The sequence below is a fragment of the Microcaecilia unicolor genome, chromosome 4, assembly GCF_901765095.1.
Source record: "Microcaecilia unicolor chromosome 4, aMicUni1.1, whole genome shotgun sequence".
Lineage (NCBI taxonomy): Eukaryota > Metazoa > Chordata > Amphibia > Gymnophiona > Siphonopidae > Microcaecilia > Microcaecilia unicolor.
The window spans coordinates 145995628-146016426 of NC_044034.1; positions in this window are offsets into that span (position 1 = coordinate 145995628).

Sequence of the window (20799 nt, forward strand, 5' to 3'; positions counted from 1 at the left end):
AACAATCATGAGGTCAGGAAAAGTGGAGATTGCTCCTGTCTCCTTCATCCTCCAGACCCCGTGGTGAATCAACAAACCTGGATAGAATGGTGAAGTTGGACCAGCCCTTATTTTGCATTTTAAGAACAGGTATTCAACAATTTAAAAATATATGCCCTGAGTTGGGGTTGGAGAAGGGAAGAATTGGGCCACTAGAGTACCAGGGTAGACTGTCCTGGGTGGACGGCTCGAGGGGGAATCCTATTGGTATTATTTATGCCCTGAGTTTGGGCAGGGGGAACTTGTCAATTAGCCTACTAGATTGGTGCCCCCACCCCACCCTAGGGTATTCAGGAATATCAAGCCAGTGGAACTTTTAATTCTAAGCCACCAACAAGAAAAAAGGGGCAATATTTTAAACGAATGTTTTGCATGATGCTAGTCGGGTACACATGAAGTGCTTGATTGCAGCAATACCAAAAAAACAACAATAACAAAACCCTTCTTCTGAATGATACCTATAGATGCAGATGAGTCTGGAGCTCATTTGCATTCCTATAGCTTAATTTTGCAAAAATGGGTACTAACTCATAAACAGTTATGTGGATTAGTAATTAGTACTTGAAACCTTTTGGGGGGTAATCCTATAAAGAGAAACCTAGTTTTAGGTGGCTAGAAGGTATGAAAATGGTAGTATGCTAGTTATTTGCATGCTCAAGTTTTAAGTGAGTAAATGACCTCTCAAACTTCAGTGCATTTTTGCCTTAAGCAAAGTAGGTGCATGTCAGAGGTACAGGTGTGTGCATGCACATGTAGTGTGAAGGGCAGTTTGCTTCCTCTTGGAAAAATAAACTCATTGGGAAGTAGTACTGGTGATGCCTCTAAATATACAGTAAACCCTAAACTATAATAAATTTTGCACAATTGGTCTGTGGCATGGAATGAGGTTCCTGTGTTATGCTCAGTTGTTTCTCAATAGTCCATTTCGTTTCATGGTTCATTGTCTGATTACAGCAGATGCTTTCATAAACAGAATGTTCATTACAATGGTTCCTAACAGGCCTTATATTAAAGTCATTACTTCCTATATTGGGCTTTCAAGAGTGAGGGTTATCATGGTAACAGCCATCTTTGGGAGTAATCATTTCCTGCCTATGCACTGCTGGATTAAGAACACACAGCTTTTCCTTAAAGTCTCAACACCTCCACCTCCCTGCCTTCACCCCTCCACACACAGCAAGAACAGATAATCCCTGCCTGTCACTTTAGTTAATATAACATAGTCCTTCAAGGGAAGGCTTGTCCCAGTATTCAGTCCCTCAAGAGGGCACTAAAGGCAATGTGCATAATTGAAATGTCAACTTTACTAGAATATACTGAAATATGATCCAGGAAAAAATCAACAGGAAATGTAAAGCAGCAGAGTGTGTACAGGCACCTGCAGATGTCCCTGTCTATTTGTGGAGCAGGACTGAAGTACTGTGCAAGAGAAACCATATGGCTGAAACCCAAAGATGAGGATACATGGAGGCAGTTAATACTAGGGGGACACATCCAGACGTGCACAGAAAGGTCTTCCAGACTTTTCTGCACTTTAGAGAGCAGGTACGAACTGGCACCGTAAAGTAATTGATGTCACCTATATGTGGCTGCCTTATCCTGCTTGTACACGAAAAAAGAACGGTAGTATGGAATCTTGCTACTCTTTGGGATTCCGGAATGTTGCTACACTTTGGGATTCTGGAATCTTGCTACACTTTGGGACTCTGCCAGGTTCTTGTGACCTGGATTGGCCATTGTTGGAAGCAGGATACTGGGCTACATGGACCATTGGTTTGACCCAGTAGTAGGGATAGTTTATAATTTACTTTTATTTCTGTTGTTTTGCATCTATTGCAGTCAGTGTGTGCCTGCATCCTTTGCACACATTGCATTCATTAACTGTAATAGAAATCAAATGCAAAATGTACCTCTCCTTGTCTATCCTATCCCCTATTTATCCCCTGCATCAGTCTCCCTCTCACTGCAGACTTGGGCCACTGCCTCCTCTTTGGCCACTGACAGGATGGACTGTCAGTGGCCCTGACCAGCCACCTCATAATCTTTAGTACATATTCTCACCGCAAGTTTCATTTACAACTCTCAGGTTAGTCTTCCTTGCTGCTGATCCCATGAGCTTAGAAGCAGGAAGTGCTGACCTGTGAACTTTGAACCTGTGGCAGTGTCAGCCTTGCACAGCCACTTCTGCACCAATGTCATGGACACACACACCCATGATATTTTTGCATGGTTATGTGCTTGTTTTGGGTGGGAAATGATGCAAAATATTGTTGGTATTTCCCAGGTTGGTATTTAGCTGACCAAACTTCTAATCTGAACCTAATATGCCACTGAGTAACTCATCTTTTCTAGTTCTAGAAAATGCAAAACAGTAGGGTGTTGTATGTTTGACAGTATAAATATACCTCTGAGAAATTTGTTACAGATAGAGTGTTGGAAGCATCTTCAAACAATATAGCAACATCTGAAACAATACAGGGAGCATTAATTTATAGAAAATAAATAGGTGCTTAGAAATCCACTAGTGTGTGGAACAAAGGCCATTCTGGGAGAGAGACTGTATCCTACCTGACTAAAACAGAAATTGCCAACCTTCTGCTGATTATTTAACTATAATTCATTTCATTTCTATGAAAACTATGCTGAATGCAGGCATTTTTTAAATTAAAAAATGATGACTATGCTATAAGCACAAAAGATCACCCCACACACACCTAGCTACAAGAAAGGATTCTTTAATGGCTTGTAGGAGCGATTTTTTGGAATCTTGTCAGATACTTATGACCTGGAGTGGCCACTGTTGGAAACAGGATACTGAGCATGATTGACCTTCACTCTGCCTCAGTATAGCAATGCTTATGTTTTTCATAGCACTAGATATTCACCTATTCATAAAATATATAAAAAGCACAAATGGAGCCATATTACCTCAGTGAACTCCCCCTTTTTTAGGGATCCATGCGCTAAAGTGCATTAAGCCCAGATAAAAATGCCTGTTTTAATGTCTGTGTCAGCATGGCAGTGTACTAAAAGGAATACAGCCTTTCGCACATCATGCGTTAAAAGCAATCCTTTGCATTCACTAATGTGTCTGTATTAATGCCACCATTTTAATGCAAAGCTTAGATACACATCTGGAAGTTATTTTTAAAGGCAGTGTCCATACAGATGTGCTAATTAAGGCAATTTGCTCTAATCTGTAATATCATAATCATCTTATTTAATATTATGTTTGCAACACAATTAGCTCATTTAGAAGTTTGCACCTAATTGCTAAAGTGAGAAATTTTGCATTTGTCATAGGTTAAAGTCAAAAGTGATATACAAAAACTGCTATGTTAATTCTTGGGGTCATTCCCAGCATTTTGTCATTCAGTTAATACAAAGAGAAAAGTTCTTTACCATACATTAACTGAATGGCAAATAATGTGATGCTGTTAGCTATATTTCTTGAGGTGGCATTAACTGCTCTGTATTATCTGCTTGGTTTGAACTATGTTTGCATTAATTGCGAGACATATCTCCCCATTCCCCATCCCATTCGCATTAGGCCCATCTAAATGAGGTATATTTATATTTTGCATGAATACAGCTGCTCCTCAAGGAAATAGATGTCACAGGTTGATGTAAGGTTAAAAGGTCAGTTCTTTAACCAGTAGTTAGACACCACTTGTGCACGTGAATAGAAACATTGCCACTTACACACCTGCTTGCCCTAAGCTTTAATCTACAAGGACAGAGATAAGTGGCAATACTACATCAACGAGGTGGACATACACATGGATGCATCTCCAACTGATGCATGCACCATATAGAATACTATGAGATGCGCACATAGCTTGCCGCAATTACGCATGTCCACTTTATGCCAGCAACTGACAATGCCAGATTGTGTTAGTATTCTTTTAAATGGAATTTGATGCCCGGATGCCGTTAAGGAATTGGCACAAACCATGCTACATCGGGGCACTCAAATGAGGGGCAAATTTATAGAATGACCACCTAAGTGACTTGTCAAGTTCACAAGGCATGGCAGACGGTGAATGCTGGATTCATTGTCAACAGACAACTGGTCCAACCATGAGGTTATTCTACAGAACCAAAGACGGAGCATTTGAAACAAACCAAAACCCATCATCTATTTATTTATTTATTTATTTATTTATTGGCATTTATTAACCGCCTTTATGAAGAGATTCACCCATGGGCCAGCGTACTTAAAGAATAAGTTAACCCTTTACACACCTTTAAGACCTCTACGGTCTTCTCAAGGATCAACTCTATATATATCTTTGTCAAAAGAAATTGTACAATGTGATACCCACCAGTGAACCTTCTCTGGAGTAGCCCCAATGCTCTGGAATTTACTCTCAGAGGGGCTACATATAACTCGAGACTACCTCTACTTCAGGAAGCAGGTGAAAGCTTGGCTTACTCCCAAGCCTTTAATACATAGGGTGACTGACTATACCTGCATTCTGCACCTGGAGTAGCTTGCTACACACACTGTAATTTAGATCAGTTCCTTATCTCTTGCTTGACTATAAAAAGAACTTGCCTTGAGCTTAGTCAACCATCAAATTATCCCAACTGACACTGTACCACGCATCTTGTCCCCATCATATATCTGCTCTTCGTCCCTCAGATATGTGGTAAGCCGTATTGTAGAAATTCTTTAGCATCATATCTATGTTAGTTGAAGGTTTTAATGCATGCTTATTAGATGTATCATTAGTATTATGCTAGCATTGTATTATATCTCTGGTATTTGAATTCCAGTGCTGTTAAATGTGTACATTTTTAATTCTGTTTCACGGTAGTTCTATTATTAGGTTTCAATTTACTGTTTTCAAATTCACCTCATTTATTGTATTTATATTTATTCTTGGTTATTTTACTATTGTTATGCTGTTAGCAAAATTATAAGTTTTATGTTAAACTGTACCTACTGTACATTATCTGAAATTAATGATTCATTGGCATTCTAAATTAATATCTATTGTAAATTAAAGATTTAAAAGGCAAATAAAACGAAGCTCATTCACATTGGGTTAAAAGTGGACTAGCATCCAACTGTTCTGCTTAAAGTTTGCTACAGAGTTACTGAAAGTGAATTCAAAACTGATTCCTTGATCTTGTCCTCACTTTGTGAGTGGATTGATGGAACAATGTAGTTGTTTTGAATTAGAGGTGAGACTACAAAAAAAGGAATACCTTTGATGAATGGATGTTTATTGAACCATAGTTACAATAGTCTTTTATGATACATTTATTAAAAGATTTGTCAGCTAGATTCTTCAAAATGACAGTCTGACGATTATTTTGTCCTATTCTCTCTCCTCTTGATGGTCTCTATATTTTTATTTACTAATATCTTTTACTTGTCACATTTTTTTTATACTTTATTTGACAATAAATGACACCATGGACCCTCAGCTTTCTTAAATGTCCTTTCCTGAGTCCATGCTTCAGCTGTACAGTGGTCATCATACTTAGATGCCCTTCTCCCAAAGTGTGTTAAGCAGTTTAACATGGAAATTAGCACATAAAGTTACCCCAGGATTATATACTGTATCTATATTCCATATAGATTGCCAAGAGCTGGGCACTAGAGTTTACATACAGATTCAAGATTTGTGTGCAAATTAATTGTTTCTAATTACTGTCAATCAATTAGTGCCATTAATAGGCACTAATTGAAACCAATTAGGGGTTACACATGAATCTGAGATCCACATGCTTTTTTAATAATCACACCAACTGATCTCAAATGGGGGTCTGCAGATAAGGGGTGGTCCAAGAAGTTAGGCACAGTATTACAAAGTAATGGCCATCTGCACCTAACTTTGGGTGTGATAAATACAACAGGTTCTTTGAGGTATAAGTTTTGTGCCCACAGTTAGGTATGACTTGCATGCTGAGCCACAGTTCAGCGCAGATCTTTTCAGCACCTAAATTTTTGGCGCTATATATAGAATTGCCCCTTTAGGGGGATTCTATATATGGCACCTAAAATATCCGCACAGAAATCATTTCCGCCTAAGCATAGTGCACCTAGATTTAGGCATAGTATATAGAATATGTTTAGTTGATATCCCAGCATCTAAAATGACATGTGTCTACTATTTACACCAATAAAAACATGGCGTAAATCTTGGTGCATAGATTTACGCTCAGAGGGCCACATTCTATAACTATATGTGTAAATTTCAGAATGTTTATGAAATGCCCATTTCCCCGCCCATAACCATTCTCCTTTTGTCTGCATGCATTAAAAGTTAGATGCACTGCGTTACAGAATACGCTTAGTGAGTTGTGTGTATAAATTCTAATTATTGCCAATTAGTACTCATTATTTATTTATTTGTTACATTTCTATCCCACATTTTCCCACCTATTTGCAGGCTCAATGTGGCTTACATGGTACCGGAATCGGTGTGAACAAATACAAGGTGATCTTGTGGTAGAATAAGGTTCATGTGTGATATACATATTGGGGGATCTTAGAAAGGAAGAGTTAAGTATGTCCGTTACATGCTTTGGTTTCATTGTGCTGCAGGTATTCAGGCTTTTATATTGGGTCGGTGGGGTATGCCTTTTTGAACAGAGTTGTTTTTAGTGATTTCCGGAAATTTAGGTGGTCATACATTGTTTTTACAGTTTTGGTAGTGTGTTTCATATTTGTGCGCTTAAATAGGAGAAGCTGGAGGCATACGTTGATTTGTATTTGAGTCCTTTGCAGTTTGGGTAGTGGAGATTTAGGTATGTTCGTGCTGATCTTGTTATGTTTCTGGTTGGCAGGTCTATGAGGTCTGTAATGTATCCCGGGGCTTCGCCATAAATAATTTTGTGAATCAGGGTGCAGATTTTGAAAGCAATACGTTCTTTGATTGGGAGCCAGTGCAGTTTTTCTCAGAGGGGTTTGGCGCTTAGTACTTGTTAAGTGCTGTTATCAATGTTAATTAGCTCGTTAAGCCAATTAAGTTACGTGCATTGTTATAGAATGCGCCTGGATTTTGGCACAGATTTCTAGCTGCTATATAGAATCCAGGGGTTAGTGCACAGCCATGTGGCTTAACATTTAGTGCATGATTATTCCTGCATTAACTGCATAATATGGAACTGGACTAGGAATGGGTGTATGCCTTGCAATTAACACATGCTATTTACTGTATGTTAACTGTTAGCATAGCAGATACTGTGGAGCAGTTAATAGCAGTTCAGTAGGCATTAAGGGCAATGTAGGTAATGTGTGGTAAGTTTATGGTCTCTGCATTAACTGTATTCAAGCTCAAACAAACACAAATAATATGCAGCCTTCCATTTCAGGGCAACAATTGGACATCTTTCTTTTGTCAGGCATTGAATAATTTCTCAAACAGTCCCAGCTTCTACTCTTGGGGCATTTATACAATCCCAAGAATTCCCAAAGTACAATGGCGTTCCTGACCTGGATGGCACCCGGGGCGGAGCGCCGATGTGCCCCCCCCCCAGGGTGCAGCTCGCTCCCCCCCCCCCCCCCCCGCTAAATGACACCTCCCCCCTCCGGCGAAATGACACCCCCCCAGGTGCACGCCGCTGGGGGGTGTGCCGCGGCGCGCGCCTGCTCCGAGTTCACTAAACTTCGCTTCGCTGCAGCTCCCTCTGCCCCGGAACAGGAAGTAACCTGTTCCGGGGCAGAGGGAGCTGCAGCGAATGAGCGACGAAGTTTAGCGAACTCGGAGCAGGCGCGCGTCGTGGCACCCCCCCCCAGTGGCATGCACCCGGGGCGGACCACCCCCACTGCCCCCCCCCCCCCTTGGTACGCCACTGCCAAAGTAAACCCTTTAAACAAATCTTTAAATACTATCCCCGTACCAGTGGGAAAACAATCTTTCATCCACTCAGAGATTTTCTGTTGCTCAGGACTGGAGGAGGCAGCAAACATAAGCTTTCAGTTACAATGTAGCAGAAGTCCCACAAAACTCCAGCAGTTTCTCCAGACCTGTTGCATACAGCTGAGTCAATTTGCTCTGCCTGTGAAGTCCCTAACCTCTAACCAGGGTTGCAAGGCAAATCTGGCAATGATTACAGTTTGCTTTCTTCAGAATCTCTGACTACAGACCTTCAGTTTACAGAGCAGTTTTATCATAATAGCCTCCTAATATCCAGGCTAAACAAACACCAGTTACCTTTTCCTTTGTCCTGTCCACACCTACCAACAGAGATCCCTTTCCTGCAACCTTTCTGTTCTGAGCTCCTCTGGCATTATTCTCAGGTCAGCTGACCCCCTTTTCCTCCCTAAGACTGTCAGCTTCTTTCCAGGAACCCTGGGGTAAGGGCTCCTCCCTTCCTTGCACTCAGGCTAGGCTTGGCCACATTCATGTCTTCTCTATACTCTACACCTTATTCCTGGTTTCACTCCATTTTCAGAGACCTCCTTGTCCTGAGAATAGACATCCTGTACCATATTCCTGATTCAGCATCTACTTTAGGGTCCTCATTGCCCCGGGTTGGGTAGTCTGTTTGTTCCAGCAGGCCAGATCTGAAGGAGCTCCTTTCTTCCTCCTTCTCTCTCCTCTGTTCTTTTCTTACAGGGTCATTATATACTGACTTGCAAGCCTGAGAGAGGGTGCCTGCTCTTTGCATCTCCCTCTTATTTCCAGCTTTCCTGGGTATGTGTGTGGTGAGGGGGGCACGATCACTCTTACTCATCACAGAGTAAAGAAATATACAGTATTTACAAATTTATGCAAATAGCTATAGGCTTCAGAAGTCCCCACCAGCTATGAATGTACCTATTGGCATAGACTAGGAACATTCCAATAGACAAAGCCTAGATTATTGCAGGGGCGTAGCCAGACCTTGCAGTGGGAGGGAGCCAGAGCCCGAGGTGGGGGGGGCACATTTTGGTCTGCCCCCCCACCGCCTCGCCGCCCTGCCAGTCCCCACCCACTGCTGCTGCAAATACCCCCGCCAGCTGAAGCCTTCGTCCAGAGCCCGTCTCCGGCACCGCCACATTACCAGCCCTGCTCTCTCTTCCCCTTACGTCCTGCATGCTCCTTTTAGTGAAATTGAGCAAAACCAACACCACTGGATTATTGTAGCAGGAATTTTGAAGGTGTGCCTACTTGAAGATTAACAAAAAAAATGCATCAATGCCTGACAAATAAGACCATGAGCCAAGAACCCCTGAGCAGTGGCATACCAAGGGGGGGAGCGGTGGGGGCGGTCCACCCCGGGTGCACACCGCTGGGGGGGTGCTGCGGCACGCACCTGCTGCGAGAGTTCGCTAACTTCTCTCGTTCGCTGCAGCTCCCTCTGCCCCGGAACAGGTTACTTCCTGTTCCGGAGCAGAGGGAGCTGCAGCGAACGAGCAAAGTTAGTAAACTCGCAGCAGGCGTGCGCTGCGGCACCCCCCCCCCCCCAGCGGTGTGCACACAGGGGGGGGGCTCTTTTGCGGGGGGGGGGGCTTTCACCGGGGGGGGGTCCGCGCTGCATCGGGGGGGGGGCGCTGCACCCGGGGGGCGGGGCGCCGCCCCGGGTGTCCGCCCCCCTAGGAACGCCACTGCCCCTGAGATGACAATATGGTCTCTTCTCACCCCCTTATTCTGGGTATGAAAACTATTGAGAAAAGTGAAAAGGTTCATCATGTCAAATGAGTGAAGAAAAGAGTTTCCCCCCCCCCCCCCCCCCCCCCCCCGCAGTCTTAAGATGCTGCTGAAATATTCCTGCAGCAGCTTGTAGCATTCAGGAGATATTCCCAAGCTTTTTACAGCTTTATGGACTCAGCTTGGCAGAGAAATGCTGCCATTAGGAAAGTTTAAATAGCAAATTAAAAGTGAATTGATGAAGTCATAAAAATGCATGTTCAATGCTGAGTGTAAGGACATCTTGAATAACTGCAGTAAATCTATCAGTTATTATGCAAACTAAGAGAACAATAATCAAAGCAAAAGATATATTCAGAATATAGGGAGTCCAAACACAGTTATCTAATCAATGGCTGTTTTTCATGCCTCACTATCTATTAAGTGTGGAAATTGTGCAAAATGTCAGAATTTTACAATTTGCACCTGTAAACTGTTAACTCCCCTCATTCTATAACTGCTCACCTAAATGTACATATTCTAATTGGTTAACAAGCTAATCAGTGCTGATAATTGGATGTTAACATGCAATTATCAACACTAATTGGCATTAATTGGAATTTACACGCAGTACGCATTAAGCGTATTCTGTAACGTGATGCATGTAAATTCTAAGTTGAAAAGTTGAAAGGGGCATGACCATGGGCATGGAATAGGCGGGTCATGGGCATGTTTAAAAGCTATGCGTGTTTTTACAGATACACCCGGTCCGCTCCTAATTTAGGCGTTGGCATTTACACCAGGTTTTATGTGGCATAACTTCCCATGACTGCTGCTCAGTGTATTCTATAAACCACACAGAAATTTAGGCTTATTCTATAAAGTACGCCTAAATTAAGGTGTACTTTATAGAATGTGCTTAGGCGAATACAAACTTAGATTGTGAGCCCTCCAGGGACAGGGAAGTACCCAGTGTACCTGAATGAAACTGACCTTGAGCTATTACTCAAAAGGTGTGAGCAAAATCTAAAATTAAAAAAAAAGAATTTTGGCGTTTACACACTTAAATGGCAGTCGCAGCTCAGCGCTATTCTCTAATGTAGAAACACAATTTGTTTAATGTATAAATAGAAGGGGAGGGGCATTCACAGGAGAGGCACATGGCTGGGCGATAGGGATCTCTAATAGTTACTGCTGCCTTTGGATGTGTCATTTACACTTGCCATAGATGTGCTAGAATACTAGAATACAAAAAAGAAGCACCAAGAGCTTTCAAAATCGGGACACAATTCCTTTAATAGTATAGCTTGAAAATCAATCTTCCATTAGTGACCCAACACGGGCCCTGTTTCGGCGCACAGCACCTGCGTCAGGGGTCAAAAATGTTTCCTGCATCTAATGGTTTCAATATGCAGCAGCAAAGCTTAATCCCTTGCACATCCCAAAATCATCACTCCTTGCATAAGAAACCAAGACAGTCCTTTAGTACTCTGATCAATGAAACAACTAAGGGACTGTCTTGGTTTCTTATGCACGGAGTGATGATTTTGGGATGTGCAGGGGATTAAGCTTTGCTGCTGCATATTGAAACCATTAGATGCAGGAAACACTTTTGACCCCTGATGCAGGTGCTGTGCGCCGAAACAGGGCCCGTGTTGGGTCACTAATGGAAGATTGATTTTCAAGCTACACTATTAAAGGAATTGTGTCCCAATTTTGAAGGCCTTTTGTGCTTCTTTTTTGTTTTCTGGATTTTATTTTGTACTTTGGACCCTCTTTGTGTTGTTTTCTAGAATACTAGAATGGCATCTTGGCACACAGCTTACGGCATCAGCGCACCTAAATTTGTGATGTCCAATTATAGAATTGCCCGCTCAGCCAAGATCTATCCTGAATAACTAGAGAAAAGCGATGCAGTTGACACGTTAGTCAACTTTAGTACACAACAATATAGATTAACAAATAAAAATGCCACCATATATAAGCTGCTATCTTTTAATAGGGCTAACCTCACGCATCTCTTGACTAGCTTACAGGAGCTTAATACTCGCTTTTCCAAGGTCTTAGGGATGAATCATTTTTCAGATTTAAGTACAGTGCTTTTTTGAGGGGGTACTTGGGGGTACTGAGTACCGCCACCTTTTCCATTGTCTGCTAAAATTGACCCATGATCTCCAAGTTTTAATGAAAGAGCTCAGGCTCTATACACCAATTCTGCCTTGTCATAGATTCTGTGGCTGGTTGCAGGGGGCTTGGCTATTGTGGAGTGGGTCCCTCAGTGATCACCCCATCCCTGAAAGGTGGCCTGGCATTTGAGTACCGGCACCTTTTTCACTAGAAAAAATGCAAGCAAATCTATATGTTATTTGAATTTTAGATACATTACTCGCCTTTTCCAAATGTGAACTCCAAGTGAGTTACATACAGGTTGTAAGGAGGAGGTAGAAGGAAGGCAGAGAAGAGCTGACAGGGGCAGTAAGCCAAGAAAGGAAGAGCACTTTCTGACGGGAAAAGGGGGGTAGGAGACTTGCAAGAAGGGAAGAGAACTACAGAACCCAGCAGCACTGGCAAGGGAGGAGGGAACAAGAGAAACAGCACTACAACTCCCAGCAGGTAGTAAAGTCAGGAGGTGATTGGGAGATGGAGGATAATCAGGTGGAGGAGCAGCACCTGGGAGAGAGGGTGGGGGAAGACTCCATGGAGTGGGAGGAGATTGAACTAGGGGAGAAAAGTGAAAATGTCATGAAGGAGGCTGAGGTGGAGCAAATGGAGTTCTTTTGCTCAGGACAAAGGGAGATAGAAAAGGAAGAGACTGCAGAGAGAAGCCAGAGATTTGAGGCCGCTAAGTAACAATGCCTAGATGCGGTCTGGCTTCATGGAACTGTGGGAATTAATTACCTGAAGGAGGTCAGTCTGAACATTTGTGGGAGGTTGTCAGAGTGTTGGTGTCTGGCAAATGAGGGTGGTGAAAATGCCTCTAACTCCTAGGCCGTAGCAGAGAGGAGCGGAGGAATAGACTGAACCACAGGTTTTCCCAAGTCTTTTGCTAATTCTAAGACTGAACTGTTGTTTGTTTGGTGTGTTTGAAAAGTGCAGCAAAGTGCACGGAGACCAGCAGCTGTGGTACAGTGAACATACTGTTTTTCCCACTGGTACCATGGTGTAATAAAGTACTCTGCAGGATAAATTTGGTACTGTGAATAATTACTTTTTTGCAAGTGAGCAGAAGCAGTTCCTTTTAGGAGGTGGATTAGCCCCAATTGTGTGGGTGAAGATGGACAGCACGGAGAGGTGCAGGTCGAGAGCGGACAGCACGGAGAGGTGCTTGCTGACAAGGTACAACAGTTCTTTCCCTGATCACAATCTAAGTTGTCCCTGAGGTGATGGAAGATGAAGTCATTTGCCCAAGATCAGAAAGAGCATTAGTAGGGGGTGGGATTTTAACTCTCATCCTCTTGGTTTGCAACCTGATTCTCTAACCACTAAGTTAACTCCTCCAACATAGCCTCCATATACAGTTCTGTTTTAAATTATACCTTTTACCACCACTAATTTATTTTTCAAACTTTAACAGCTGCAGAAAAGAATCTGCAGCTTTTCTCCATACTAAAATGAGTTTGATTACAACTTAGCACCTTTATACTTTGTTTCCGATCAGAGCACTTTCTTCCAAGAATTAGCATCATTTGCCATGCTATTCCACAATTAATATTTACTTTTTTTGGCTTAGACTCTCCCTTTCATTTTTATTGATTGATGGGAGGGATCAGGGCCCAGAAGCTTCAGTCTACTTTTAGGACACAGCCACCTACCTAAATCATAAACTTTCACATCCCAACCCCCAGCAGAAAAAGACCCTTCATTTGAAAGTTTATATTTCTCCCCCCCCCCCCCCACACCAATTCCTACTTTTTCTCCTTCCTTCCAGCCCAGTCATTAAAGTGGGTCCATATTTGGACATAAGCAGCATAGGCAGATGCCTAAGGCCACCACATTTTGAATGCACCAAATACCCAGGCTGCAGACGAGCATATTTCTTGTTGGTGTTACTTCTGATATCTGGTATAGGGGATTTCCCCCTCCCCCCTCCAGAACTTCTGCTTTGTTATGGATGCCAAAATCTTCTATCCATCCCTACAGTGAAGCAACACTCCTCAGGCTGGAGACATAGGCCACAGTTGTCTCCTGAAGCTGCTCCTGGCCAAATTTTGAATTCAGTCAATAGGTGTTGCTTTGAGCAATTGATGTGGAGCTGCAAAAGTGTCCTTAACAGTACATTACCAGCTCATCCACCCCAAGGAGTTGAAGCAAGTCTAGGAACTGGCTGGGTCTCCTACATATCAATGTAAAATACTGCTGCACTTGAATTATAGGGCTGGCCCTAAGGCTTATATTAATCTATAAATAATGTGCTTCTACATCCCTCTCCACTACATGTCTCTCTGTTTCTATCCATCCGTTCTGTATTTTGCACATTTTTTATCATTTGTGAATTATTTTAAATCATTTATGTTTATACAACGTGGCTAGAATCATCGTCATTCAATAACGACTAGTGTGCAGGATCTGGACATATAAATAGAGATCTGGGGAAAGTAGACAACACTGCTGGCTTTGTTTATATATGCAAAGATTACAAAATCACAGTTGCAATTTGCATATAATAATAATAATAATAAAAAAACTTTATTTCTAACCCACTGTATCTGAGTCATTCTAAGCAGGGAACAAAATTACATTCAAAGTAAAATATACCAGTACAACAAAAAATACATGACATAATACTAATACAAAACCATCCATTGCTGCAACTCTAATAAAGAGTATTCAATGCAGAAAAAACAACAGAATCTCATTAATGACCCATATGCTTGAAGAAGCATATGGGTTTTTAATTCTCTCTTAAACTGGTCAATGTTCTGCAAAGAACGAAGTTCAGTAGGTAGTGTGTTCCACAATTTAGGGCCTTTAACATATAATATAGAAGATGTATACTCTTCTAAATGAACCCGCCTGATAGATGGAACTTCAAGCAGCTGCTTTTGAGATGATCTTTGTGTGTGTCACGGTTGATAACATCTTAGAGTGGAACTAAGTGCTGGAGAAATACAACCATTCAATACTTTAAAAACCAGCAGCAAAATTTTGAACTCAATGTGAAACTTTACAGGAAGCCAGTGTAAATGGGAGTAATATGGTCATAATAATACTGATGTCTGTTGTTTGAATTACAGAAGCACTCGTAAACTCCAATTATTGCCAATTACTGTTTCGCAATCAGTAACGCTGGTAATGAAATAGGACTTTTTGGTGGAGCTGTTGGCGAAGATCTTGAGGAAGCCATTGCAAAACAGCAGCGCTCTGTCGAGCAGGACCAATCAGCCATATGCTATCCTTCAGCCAAGTTTGTTGCAATGCAATTAAGCTCTTTAAGCAAAAATAAATTAAGAGGAATATGTTATAATAAGAAGTTTTGTTAAATGAATTACAGTAAAATCACTATATTAAAATGATAAATGAGGAGGAGGTTTTTCAGACCCATGACGATAGTTCTCTGTGTTATAACAGTTGATGAGTCAGTTATTTGATTTCAAGATACAATCTCTTGATTTTTGTTGTTGAGTGATTGAGGTCTTTTCCTCCTACCTCGTTGTTTTATTTCAGACTTGATACAAGAGTTTGGCACTTGTATAGCATTGTTAGTGATTAGTTCTATACACAAGTAAGTAGCCAGATTTTGAATTAGTTTTGAACTCCCTATTGTGAGTGACAGCAGGGGTGAAGTTGGAAATTGATAAAAGGGATTGTAGTTGGGAACGCAAGGTCTTTGGTTTCCTGTTGGACCTGCCAGGACCCTTAAGAGTATTGGGAGATCCTGGAGTGCAGAATAAACTCAGGCTGAACAAAGGAGTAGTTGCTGCCCAACTGAGAGATAGAGCTTCCGGTAAATAAGGGGAGTCCAGCCCAAAAGCAGGATCTAGAGCCAGGGAAGCCTGCTCTAGGCCAGGGTGTATCAACAGAAGCAGCCCTGGAGATATTGTTGGCCCAACAGGATGGGTAATGGACAGGCGAAAGTGTAAATATGTATATACCTGAACCACAGAAAGATAGTAACATAGTAACATAGTAGATGACGGCAGAAAAAGACCTGCGCGGTCCATCCAGTCTGCCCAACAAGATAAACTCACATGTGTTACTTTTTGTGTATACCTTACCTTGATTTGTACCTGTCCATTTCCGGGCACAGACCGTATACGTCTGCCCAGCACTATCCCCGCCTCCCAACCACCAGTCCCGCCTCTCACCATCGGCTCTGGCACAGACCGTATAAGTCTGCCCAGCACCATCTCCACCTCCCGCCACCGGCTTTGCCACCCAATCTCGTCTAAGCTCCTTAGGATCCATTCCTTCTGAGCAGAATTCCTTTATGTTTATCCCATGCATGTTTGAATTCCGTTACCGTTTTTGTTTCCACCACCTCCTGCGGGAGGGCATTCCAAGCATCCACTACTCTCTCTGTGAAAAAATACTTCCTGACATTTTTCTTGAGTCTGCCCCCCTTCAATCTCATTTCATGTCCTCTCGTTCTACTGCCTTCGCATCTCCGGAAAAGGTTCGTTTGCAGATTAATACCTTTCAAATATTTGAATGTCTGTATCATATCACCCCTGTTTCTCCTTTCCTCCAGAGTGTACATGTTCAGGTCCGCAAGTCTCTCCTCATACGTCTTGTAACGCAAATCCCATACCATTCTCGTAGCTTTTCTTTGCACCGCTTCAATTGTTTTTACATCCTTAACAAGATACGTCCTCCAGAACTGAACACAATACTCCAGGTGGGGCCTCACCAACGACTTATACAGGGGCATCAACACCCCCTTTCTTCTGCTGGTCACACCTCTCTCTATACAGCCTAACAACCTTGTAGCTAGGGCCACCGCCTTGTCACACTGTTTCGTCACCTTCAAATCCTCAGATACTATCACCCCAAGATCCCTCTCCCCATCCGTACCTATCAGACTCTCCCCGCCTAACACATACGTCTCCTATGGATTTCTACTCCCTAAGTGCATCACTTTGCATTTCTTCGCATTGAATTTTAATTGCCAAACCTTAGACCATTCTTCTAGCTTCCGTAGGTCCTTTTTCATGTTTTCCACTCCCTCCGGGGTGTCCACTCTGTTACAGATCTTAGTATCATCCGCAAATAGGCAAACTTTACCTTCTAACTCTTCGGCAATGTCACTCACAAATATATTGAACAGAATCGGCCCCAGCACCGATCCTTGAGGCACTCCACTACTCACCTTTCGCTCCTCCGAGCGAATTCCATTCACCACCACCCTCTGGTCAACCAGTTCCTAATCCAGTTCACCACTTCGGGTCCTATCTTCAGCCCATCCAGTTTATTTAAGAGCCTCCTGTGGGGAACCGTGTCAAAAGCTTTGCTGAAATCTAAGTCCCTAGCTCGTCCCTGATTCAATTCTCCTGTCACCCAATCAAAGAATTCAATGAGGTTTGTTTGGCACGATTTCCCTTTGGTAAAACCATGTTGTCTCGGATCTTGCAACTTATTGGCTTCCAGGAAATTCACTATCCTTTCCTTCAGCATCGCTTCCATTACTTTTCCAATAACCGAAGTGAGGCTTACCGGCCTGTAGTTTCCAGCTTCTTCCCTATCACCACTTTTGTGAAGAGGGACCACATCCGCCGATCTCCAATCCCTCGGAACCTCTCCCGTCTCCAAGGATTTATTAAACAAATCTTTAAGAGGACCCGCCAGAACCTCTCTGAGCTCCCTCAATATCCTAGGGTGGATCCCATCCGGTCCCATGGCTTTGTCCACCTTTAGCTTTTCAAGTTGTTTATACACACTCTCTTCCATGAACGGTGCTCTATCCACTTCAATCTCATTTGTACTTTTTGCAGTCCATCGCGGTCCTTCTCCAGGATTTTCTTCTGTGAAAACAGAACAGAAGTATCTATTTAGCAAATTTGCTTTTTGTTCATCATTATCCACATAGCAGAGGGAAGTGGAGCAGCTGAGACTTTCACTAATATTTTGGGATGGATATTATAAATCAAGAGATCTGAAGAGTTTAACTGCGTTTGCAGAAGTTCCAGTAAAGTTATCTTGCATTAAATAATAGGTCTTTGGTGTGAGAGTAAGGATGCTTGCCCACAGACTGAGAAAGAAGTACCCCTATAAAGTTTCTCTTAAACTCCAAATATTCCGGATCTCTATTCTGGACCATTAGCCCACTCCCAAACTTGACTTCAGGTGAATTGGGACTGTGAGTGAAGTGTGGGTGGTCCCATGTGACACCGTAGTAAGGACTTGTGCTTGTGGCCCAGGTTGGACTGAGAGTGTGGAACTGAGTTGAGCTGGTGGGCCCTGAGACCTGGGTTACAGTAATACTCAGTGTTGGTGCCCCCATACCTAACCAGGCAGAGAGGACGTCACAAAAATAAATCCCATCTTTGATTGGTTAGGTACTGGCACTGATGTCCTGGAACCTGTAAAATTCAGCCTGTGGCTGTCAATGGCTTTTTAAAACCATTGACTGCCACTTGCTAAATATCCCTTGGTATATGGTTAACTAACCCCTGAGGGGGGAGGGGGGAGGAGCGAGTAGTGTGTCCAGTTTGTCAATCTATTAGAACTACTACTGCCATTGACCTATCAATGATGCTTCAGGGGTTAGTTATAGGATCCCATAGGGGTAGAGGAACGTGATCAACTGCGAACACAACACCAGAAGGGAGGAGGGAGCAGTGTGACCAACGAGACACTTCCAAAAACCATAGAGAGGTGATATATTTCCAATCAACGAAAGCTTTTGTTCTATGTAAGACTTGACATGGCACTATGTTTTGGCAAGATGCTGCCTCAAGAGCCTTTAAATATGGGTAATACAATATAGAAAGCCGAAAAGTCTTTATCCAATCAGTGGTCATAAAATACACATGTAGTCTTTAAAAAGACTGTCTGAGTGAAGAAGCTTTAGGCAGCTTTATTCTGCCATCTTTCAGAACCTTCTTCACTCGGACAGTCTTTTTAAATACATGTGTTGAGAATTTATGTATGCACCTGTTACAAAGCTACTCCTTCTCCCCATTCCCCTCCCCGTTCTCCAAATAGCAGCACAAAGTGTTTCAAGGTGAGTGAGTTATTTTCTAGGAACAGATACCACCATGCTGAATTTTAGGGCCCAGCCCACTTGGGGTGTTTAAGTGATAACATAAATACCCTCATTCCTCTGATATTGAGCTACTTTCCACTCTGCACACGCGAAAATAAGATCTAATACAGGTTAAAGGACACACCACAAGCACAAATCTAACATCAGAGAGAGAGAAGACAGTGGTTGAAATAAGGGTATCGATTGCATGACTTTAATAACTGTTGTATTATTGAAGCTGCTTTACTTACTACATCATTGACAATAAATTAGAAAAGAATAGAAACATTACCCTTTATTACATTTCAGGTAGGAGAAACCAATCTTAGTTAAATTAAGAGATAACTTTATGTCTTCTGCCCGGCAGGAGCAAGATTAGTCCTTCATCCTGGGACGAGGAAGCTGATACAGTGAAGCAATAACTAGAGAGAGGTTTTCATTTGGAACATGTAAGACATAGTCTAATGTCATAGCCATACTAATTAAATGTGGGCTGTGAGATTTTAAGAATTTTACCATTTCTAATCTGATTCTTTTTTTTTTTTTTTTAATTTAAAAGGTGTCCATTGTTTGCAATGCAGCTTTCTCTAAAAGTTGTAGCTTCTCTGTCACGGCAACAGGATCTTTATTTTGATCTATAAGATTGGTGTCCAACTGCAGTAATGCTTGAGGTAGCACTGTTAAATCTAGACACAGCACTTTCTAAGCATTTGGTGGTTTTCCATAAGTCTACAAGATTAATGTCATCAGGAATATCTTAGCCTCAGCATCTACAGAACTAGTCACTGTGGTGGCCACTGTATCTGGATCAGCTGTCACCATGGACCTGATTCTATATATGACACCTAAAACTAACACACAATAGGCAATCATACCTAGGCATATTCTAAATACCGCACATAGATTTATGTGTCATATTTAGAATATGCTTAGGTGTGGTTCATATGACTAAATCAATGTACATCCATTTACTCCAGCAGAAAAGTTGGTGTAAATCCCTGCACGTAGATTTATGTGCACTGGCCCATATTTTATAAAAACACACATAGATTTTGGAATGCCCATTACCATTCCCCTTTTTGTCTGCATGCATTAGAATTTATGCACAGTACATTATAGAATATGCTTAGCAATGTATGTGCATAAATTCTAATTGTTGCCAATCAGTGCTTGTTATTGCTTGTTAAGAGCTGTTAACAATGCTTAACAGCTTGTTAAAACAATTAATCTACATGCATAGTTATAGAATGCACCTAGATTTATGCACATAATCGCATGTAACTCTAGGCGCACATCCGGGGTCATGGTGGCATCTACCCTTTATAGAATAGAGATTAGCATTGATTTTTTTCCGGCACCCATATTTGAGAGCCAATTATAAAATTTTCCTTACAGTGCGCAATCTTTCGGTAGAGTATGCATTGTTTCAGAAAAGTGTGTCCTTTTTCCTGTCATGGGGGGGGGGGGGGGGTCAACACTGGAAATGCCATTCATATTTCCCATGTAAATTTAAACAGATGCACATTCCTCTGCAATGGTACATGTTTACTCTCACAGGCTGGATTCCTGGTACCTATGCAAGGATGAGGAAAGATATGGGTGCCATGAGTAAATATGGCTTTCCACACAGCAGGATTAGCTGCTAATCCTCAGCAAATCTCCAGACATGGGAAATCCTTCAGATAAGAATCATTTACACATGATCCCTCATTTCTGTCCACTGATTCAACAAAAAAACTCTGCTGGAAAATTCTCAAAAGGTGCTGTGTGAACGGTTTCCTGCAATGAACAAAGGCTTAGAATATTTAAAAAAATGAAGTTTAGAAGTCTTAAGCACCATTTATACAAATAAAAGCAGATTTTTATGTGTAAATCAACATATGCATAAGTAGTGATTTTGGAAAAGGTGCGTTTCTATGTATCAACAGCACTGTGAAAGCATTTCAAGGGGGCGTACAATGGATAGAACTTTCTCTTAAATTTTATATATCAGCTCACCGCCACCAGTGG